The 8,404-nt window shown below is 45.8% G+C and overlaps 1 long non-coding RNA gene across 1 annotated transcript; it reads left to right on the plus strand.

Annotated features, from left to right (window-relative positions):
* The first annotated feature begins 912 nt into the window (after positions 1-912).
* On the plus strand, positions 913-6,196 carry LOC116562700. The gene is made up of 2 exons (XR_004274071.1): positions 913-951; positions 5,903-6,196. It is a non-coding gene; the product is annotated as an uncharacterized LOC116562700 (long non-coding RNA).
* The last annotated feature ends 2,208 nt before the right edge of the window (positions 6,197-8,404 follow it).

Here is an 8,404-nt window from a genome sequence, read left to right on the forward strand (position 1 = left end):
CCGGTTGAAGATGATGCACCCCATCCCAGTATAATATTTTTCTCTTCATGATGGGGAGGCAGACCTCCTCTTTCCAAAATATCCTTGCAGCCAGCAGCCAGATCCATCTGTTTGTTCATACAGTAGCAAGATGTCCAACAACTCCCTAAGGAACTTAATGAGCAACTTGGATCCAATTCTTCATTGTCTGTCAGAGGAAAGGCATCCATGCTTGGTAATGAGCCTTTGGTTGCTCTAACAGGCTCTGTGGCCAGAACAAAGCACCTTGTGATCTCCCTGACAAGGAAGGAGTCTTTTATGGTGTTGGACAGAAAACCTAGCAAGTCACATTCTCCCAAATAGCACAAACTCATACCCAATGAAACGGGGAGCAATGGGTGGTCTTTCTACTCTCAGAAGGCTGTTTGTTTCCATCTTGGTGGTGTGGAGAGGGTGTGTGTCCCACAGTGTGCAAAGGCCTGGAACATGATGGCCACTGCTCCCTCTCACACCTCTCATCAGCATGTCGTGTGCACCTGCAGAGTCCTACACTGAACCAAGCATGCTGGGGTGTGTGGGCGTCAATGATGAAATGCATCCAGAACCTGCTTCTAAGCCAAGCCTGTGACACAGCTCCAGTCTACATGCCAGAGTGAAGGCTCAGGAAATGTCAGCCATGATTCTTTTTTTTTTTTTTTGAGACAAAGTCTCGCTCTGTCACCCAGGCTGGAGTGCAGTGGCACAATCTCAGCTCACTGCAACTTCTGCCTCCAGGGTTCAAGCCATTCTCGTGCCTTAGCCTCCCCAGTAGTTGGGATTACAGGCATACTTCATCTCACCTAGCTGATTTTTGTATTTTTAAATTTTTTTATTTAGTAGAGACGGGGTTTCACCATGTTGGCCAGGCTGATCTTGAACTTCTGGCTTCAAGTGATCTTCCTGCCTCGGTGTCGCAAGGTGCTGGTATTACAGGTGTGAGGCACGGTGCTCTGCCGATTCTTAGGGGTCTAATTAAGAAGAGCGTCCCATTCTTAGCCTGGGATAGAACTCTTTCGTGAAACAATTCACAACCTCCTTCTGGGAGGACATTAGCATTCCCGATAAATGCTTAAGCAATTTTCTGATAAACTTTAACAAGATTAAAACCTCTTTGGGGAAATTAGCTACCCAAACACTTGGGTAATTATTACACTTTCTTTGTCTTGTATTCAGTTTAATAATGATTATCCAGCCATTCTCTTTTCCTTTGAAATATCCTTAACAAAAGGAAACTATTGAGTTGGCTTTGTGACAAGCTTAAAATAGAACTTCGACACATGCTTATAACTAATTTTTGTGGAAAAAAAATGTAAAACAGTCATTATGGAGACAGGGCATAAAAACAGTAGCTAACACTTATTAAGTACTTGCTGCTTGTCAGATGTCATATTAAATGCCCAACAACTCTTTATAATGAATTGGGTTAAAACGCTTCTGGTTTTTTTTCTTCCCTGAGATGGAGTCTCGCTCTGTCACCCAGGCTGGACTGCAGTGGTGCGATCTCGGCTCACTGCAACCTCCGCCTCCCAGGTTCAAGCAATTCTCCTGCCTCAGCCTCCTGAGCAGCTGTGATTACAGGTGCCTGCCACTGTGCCTGGCTAATTTTTAGTAGAAACAGGGTTTCACCACGTTGGCCAGGCTGGTCTCGAACTCCTGACCTCATGATCCACTCGCCCCAGCCTCCCAAAGTGCTGGGATTACAGGTGTGAGCCACTGTGCTCAGCTAATACTTCTGTTTGACTTAAAAGATACTGATATGGTTTGGATATTTGTCCTCTCCAAGTCTCATGGCGAAATGTGATCCTGAATGTTGGACATGGAGCCTGGTGGGAGGTGTCTGGGTCATGGGGATGGATCCCTCTGAAGTGGCTTGATGCCCTCCCCATGGTAACCAGTGAGTTCTTGCTCTGTTAGTTCACAAGAGCCGGTTGTTTAAAGGAGCCTGCACCTTCTCTCCCTCTTTGCTTCCTCTCTTGCTATGTGATGCACCTGCTATTTTTTTTTTTTGCCTTCTGCCATGATTGAAAGCTTCTGAGGCCTCACCAGAAGCCGAGCAGATGCTAGTGCCATGCTTGTACAGCCTGCAGATCTGTCCAAATAAACCTCTTTTCTTTACAGATTGCCCAGTCTCAGGTATTTCTTTATAGGAAAGCAGAATAGACTAATACAGATGCTAAGAGAGGCTGAGTGACTTGCCTAAGATCAGAAAGCCAGTGATGGGTAGAGCCAGGTTTTGGATCCAGGCCTGGCTGAGTCCCCAGCGGAGCTAGCTACAGCTGCACTCTGCTTTGCTGGGGGAATTGCAACAGGAGATAGAGTGAGATAATCTGCCGGGCACGGTGGTTCACACCTGTCATCCCAGCATTTTGGGAGGCCAAGGCGGGTGGATCATCTGAGCTCAGGAGTTCGAGACTAGCCTGGCCAACATGGCAAAACCCTGTCTCTATTAAAAATACAAAAATTAGCCAGGTGTGATGGCACATGGCTGTAATCCCAGCTACTTGGGAGGCTGAGGCAGGAGAATTACTTGAACCTGGGAGGCGGAGGTTGTGGTAAGCTGAGATTGCACCATTGCACTCCAGCCTGGGCAATAGAGTGAGACTCTGTCTCCGCCCCCTGAAAAAAGTGGGATAGTGCCTGAGAAAGGGACAGTTATAGGGCTGTGGAACCGCAGAGCAGGGAGAATGTTCTCCCAGGTAGAGCGCTTGGGAACGGGACATGGGGGAAAGGATAGTCTACTGCAGAAGAGGAAGTAGGAGAGGGACTGATGGAGACAGTGAGCAGGACATGCCAGGAGCAGCTGGAGTGTGGGCAGAGGCACAGCAAAGGCCCAGTCACATGTGAAGGTGGCTGTAGAGTTCAATCGCAGCCATGGGGTCGGTCCCCGGTCCTCTGAACAGTGTGAGCCCTGCCATCCAGTGTTGTGGACCCTAGGTGCTGCTACTTGGACTTTTAAAATTACTCTGGATTCAGAGAGCACAGCAGCCCAGTTTCATCACTTACTGGCTGTGTGACCCTGAGCAAATCACTTCACACCTCTGAGCCAGAGGGTTCCTCATCTGAAAATTGGGGGTAATGATAGCATCTCCCTCATAGGATTGCTGTGAGGATTCCATGAGATAAACCTGAAATTAGCATATACCTGGCAACTACCAAGGGCTCCATGGAAAGGTGAGATATTACTGCTTTACTGTGTAATTGAATTCATGGTGGCATTATAACATTGCTTTTCAGGAGACTTGTGAAAAAATCAACTTTTCATAAAAAAATAGTTTTAGACTTTAAAAGTCACAAAAGCAGCACAAAGAATTCCTTAAAAGCTTTCACCAATTTTACAAATATACACATAAAGAAAAAACCCAAATATATAAATAGACATATATGTGCACACATAAAGATGTAACAGGTATATACATACTTCCCTCTGAACTCTTTGTGAGTCAAATGCAGACTTTTCGGCCTTTTACCTCTAAATACTTCAATGTGCGTTCTTTAAAAGCAAGGACATTTTCCTATATACAATTATAGCATAATTGTACAAATATAGTACAATTGGTATAAATTAGTACAAATACACAAACAGTACAATTATCAAAATCCTGAAATTAACATCCGTACAATGCTATTATCTAATGATCAGACCATATTCAAATTTTGTCAGTTTTCCCACAATGTCCTATATAGCAAAAGAGAGTCTCCACTCACCTCTTTTGCATTCGTTTGCCCTGCCTCTGAAGTCTCCTTAAGTTGGTAACATTTCCCCAGCCTTTCCGTGTATCTCACGACCTTGACGTTTTTTAAGAGTGAAGGCCAATCACGTTGTAGAAAGTTCCTCTTTGGGTTTGACTGGTGTTTCCTCATGGTTAGATCCAGGTAAGGCATTTTGGGCAGGAGCACCACAGTGACCTATTCAGTGCATCACAGCCTTGTGCACATTTTTGTTGACAACTTTATTTTTAAATTTTATTTATTTTTTTTACTTACTTTTTTTTTAAAGACGGGGTTTCACCATGTTGGTCTGGCTGGTCTTGAACTCTCGACCTCAGGTGATCCGCCCGCCTTGGCCTCCAAAGTGCTTGGATTACAGGCATGAGCCACTACGCCTGGCCTATTTATTTATTTTTGAGATGGAGTCTCACTCTGCTGCCCAGGCTGGAGTGCTGTGGCATGATCTCGGCTCACTGCAACCTCCACCTCTAAGCGGTTCTCCTGCCTCAGCCTCCTGAGAAGCTGGGAGTACAGGTGCCTGCCACCACGCCCGCCTAATTTTTGTGTTTTTAGTAGAGATGGGGTTTCACTATGTTGGCCAGGCTGGGCTTGAACTCCTGACCTCGAGTGATCCAACTGCCTCGGCCTCCCAAAGTGCTAGAATTACAGGTGTGAGCCACCGTGCCCAGCCCTTTAACAACTTTAACATATGGTTTCCAGATGGGAGGAGGAAGGTAATTACTGAACCACTTGCACGTGGTATCAAGTCCCTCAGGTATAAGCAATCTACTATCTCTGCATTAACCTTGCACTTATTTAGTAACTTAAATGTCCTTTGCATGTGTGTTTATCAATATACCCTGTGTGTTTAGAATTATTAGACTATGTGTGTTTATCAATACCCTGAGGGACTTGATAAACATGTGAATCTGCCAAACCCTCTGAGACGGTACTTGAGAGTGTGCCTAGGAACTTCCAGGGTTCATGTGACATTCCCAGTTGTGGCCAAAAGATGGCGCTGCAGGCTGCACTTTCAACGCAGTTCACTTTCTGGAGAAACAGGGGGCTTTGTTGAATTCAAGATCACTTCTACGAGGAGCACTTGGTACCCTCTCTTTCCTCCTGGGAATCGGGCCTTTCACCACCGCTATCTTCCTATCACTTCATGGTGACTTTTCTGGATGCCCCAGGACCTTCCAGGAGTTAGAATTCACTTTGCAATGAAAAAGTAATTGTGGTTTTGGAAAAAAAGAATAAAAGAAGACGCACTTTGCGACTCCTAAGCCAGAGATGATTCACTCCTCGAGGTAAAGAGAAAATCCCTCCCCGGTTTTCTGAGGAGCAAACCAAGAACTGTTAAAATAGTAATAGGCCTGGCACAGTGGCTCATGCCTGTAATCCCAGCCCTTTGGGAGCCGAAGCAGGAGGATCACTTGAGCCCAGGAGTTCCAGACCAGCCTGGGCAACATAGCAAGACCCCATTTCTACAAAAAATAAAATTAGCTGGGCATGGTGTGTGCCTGTAGTCCAAGCTACCTGGGAGGCTGAGGTGGGAGGATCGCTTGAGCCCAGCAGGCAGAGGTTGCAGTGAGCCAAGACTGTGCCATTGCATTCCAGCCTAGGTGACAGAGAGAGCCCCTGTCTAAAAAACAAAATAAAAAAATAAAGAGCAGCCACCATTCTTAGGGCTAAGAAAGTCTCCCCCCGTCCCAATTCCCTACCCCCATTCTTGCAAGGCTGAGATCCAGACTTTGCTGTAGAGGGCACAGCTGTGGTTCCCTGGATGGCAGAGAAGCCACTGTGGTCTTTGCTGGTAGACTCTGCTAGAAATCTGTTCCCTGGAACTTGCAAGAAAACTGTTCTCTGGTGTGAGAGAAAGTCATTCACAGAGCGGTGTCTTACCGGAGGCACTGTGCTACAAAATCGCCCAAGGCGGGGACACTGGGGGAAGTTGCTGGCCTTGTGGTGCTGCTGGCTGCCTTGCAATGCAGGACCGGCATCCTGGAGCAGCTGCCTCCATGGCAGGAGGCTGCTGAGCGACCACACCTGAATCAGGAAAAGGTGGGCTCCTGGAAAAACCCTTTAAAAGGGATTAGACTTGTCTAACTTGTCCATTTTGCACTTTGATCTTCTCTTTTTTTTTTTCTCCTGGAATGTCATAATGACTGGAGCACAGCATCCCTCTTGTGAGCATGAGGAAGAAGGCCACATTCTCAGGATGGTGGAGGGAGAAGCTAGGAGACTGGATACGTGATGTCCCACTGGTGCTCCCCTGTTAACTCTGATCTGCCTTTCTTCATATTCCTCATTAAGAAAAACAATCTCTGTCTTGACTGGGACACTTTTATTTATTTTTGGTTCCCTGAAGTTGAATTTAATTCCCACTGATAGAACTATGTTTAGTGCAAAGACTCATCTGGGTATGATTGTCATGAGATCACTTTAGCCAATAAACAGAAATTATGTGAAATCTTTTTTTTTTTTTTTTTTTTTTTGTGACTGTCTCACTCTGTTGCCCAGGCTGGAGTGCAGTGGTACAGTCATAGCTCACTGCAACCTTGAACTCCTGGGCTCAAGCCATGCTCTCACCTCAGCCACCTGAAGTGCTGGGATTACAGATGTGAGGCACCACGTCCAGCCAAAAATCACTTTTCATAGTTTACACACATTGACTTTCTTAGATGACAGGCAAGTAATGATTATAAAAACAGTATTTCTGAGCACTTTTTACCCAATATGTTTTTTTTTTTTTTTGAGACGGAGTTTCGCTCTTGTTACCCAGGCTGGAGTGCAATGGCGCGATCTCGGCTCACCGCAACCTCCACCTCCTGGGTTCAGGCAATTCTCCTGCCTCAGCCTCCCGAGTAGCTGGGACTACAGGCACGCGCCACCACGCCCAGCTAATTTTTGTATTTTTAGTAGAGACGGGGTTTCACCATGTTGACCAGGATGGTCTCGATCTCTTGACCTCGTGATCCACCCGCTTCGGCCTCCCAAAGTGCTGGGATTACAAGCTTGAGCCACCGCGCCCGGCCCCCAATATGTTTTTTAAAAGTTTAATTGATATCTAACACCTGTACAAAAATGGACAATCATATGTTGTACAGCTCAAAGAATTTTCACAAGATGGACACAAACATGTAACCACCCAGATCAAGAAATGACATTACTCACACCCTGGAAGCACCCCCTCAATCTCCCATTCAGTCAGCACTTCTACAAAGGAAACTGCTAACTGACTTTTAACGACATAGATTAATTGTGCCTATTTTTGAGTGCTACATAAGTGGCATCATATAGCATGTGGTTTTGGTGTCTGCCCTCTGTCAACATTGTTTGTGAATTCCTTCATGTCATTGCCCTGGGAAGACACCGGCCAAGCTGAAATCCTGAGGAACAGCTTGAGGGAAATGATGCATGTGAGATGAACAGGCATTGCTTTTCACTGGTGCATGCCGGGAGGAAGCAGTCCATGGCCAGGTTGAGTAGCTGCCAGCCCATCACATTCATCAGGAAGCTCATCTGCAACTCTGATACACAGAGACAAGGTTCTGTGGCCAGAAGGACGGCTGAGATTCTCTAGACAATAACTATCATTTGGACTCACAAACCTCCTGAATCATTGTAATGATCCTTTGGCACTCTGCAGAAAATAAGTTCTACCCTCTGTACATAAAAAGGCGTGTTCGGCCAGGTGCGGTGGCTCACCCCTGTGATCCCAGGACTTTGGGAGGCCAAGGCAGGCAGATCACCTGAGGTCAGGAGTTTGAGACCAGCCTGGTCAACATGGAGAAACCCTGTTTCTACTAAAAATCCTGAAATTAGCTGGGCATGGTGGCACTCACCTGTAATCCCAGCTACTCGGGAGGCTGAGGCAGGAGAATTGCTTGAACTCGGGAGGCAGAGGTTGCAGTGAGCTGAGATTGCACCACTGCACTCTGCCCTGGGTAACAGCAAGACTTTGTCTCAAAAAAAAAGAAGAGAAAAGAAAAAAAAAAATTTGTGTTCAACTTAATATGGGCCAGCCCTTTGAGTCATATTCATTATAGTATATAGGAATGTTTTATGCTTTTTTCTGGATGTCTGTAATATTTCATAATAAAAACACACATGCAAGGGACATTTAAGTTACTAAATGAAATAAGTGCAAGGTTAATATAGAGAGAGTAAATTGCTTATTTGTTCTTCTGGTAGACTGCATTATTTGTTCAAAACATTTGCAGCCACTCCATCTCAGTCCTTCCTACCGGGCTCTCCCTACAAGTCATCCTTGATGGAGGATTCTATTTCCCATGACGTTGACATTAGGTGCAGCCATGGGATTTACTTTAGCCAATGCAAGATGAGTGGGAGTGACCTGTGGTGCTCCGGAACAGAAACTTTTAAGAGCAAGAGGATGGTTCTGCCACTTCTCTTTTCCCTCTGCCAGGATAATGTCAATGTTCCAGATAACGGTTGCTCCTGCAGTCTGGATCTCAGGATGAAGAGGGCATGGGGCAGAGCTACAGCTGATGCGTAATGTGAGTGAGAAATAGGCCATGGTGGTGGGAAGGTGCTAAGATCTTGGGGTTCTTTGTTCTGCAGCATAACCTGGTGAAACCTGACTGATACACACATGGAATGTTTTCACATCATAATTGCCAGTTAAAATAAATAGAAGAGTCCTCTGGGCTAATCC

Source organism: Sapajus apella, unplaced genomic scaffold, assembly GCF_009761245.1.
Source record: "Sapajus apella isolate SASKATOON/1434 unplaced genomic scaffold, GSC_monkey_1.0 scaffold33, whole genome shotgun sequence".
In the NCBI taxonomy this organism is placed as follows: domain Eukaryota; kingdom Metazoa; phylum Chordata; class Mammalia; order Primates; family Cebidae; genus Sapajus; species Sapajus apella.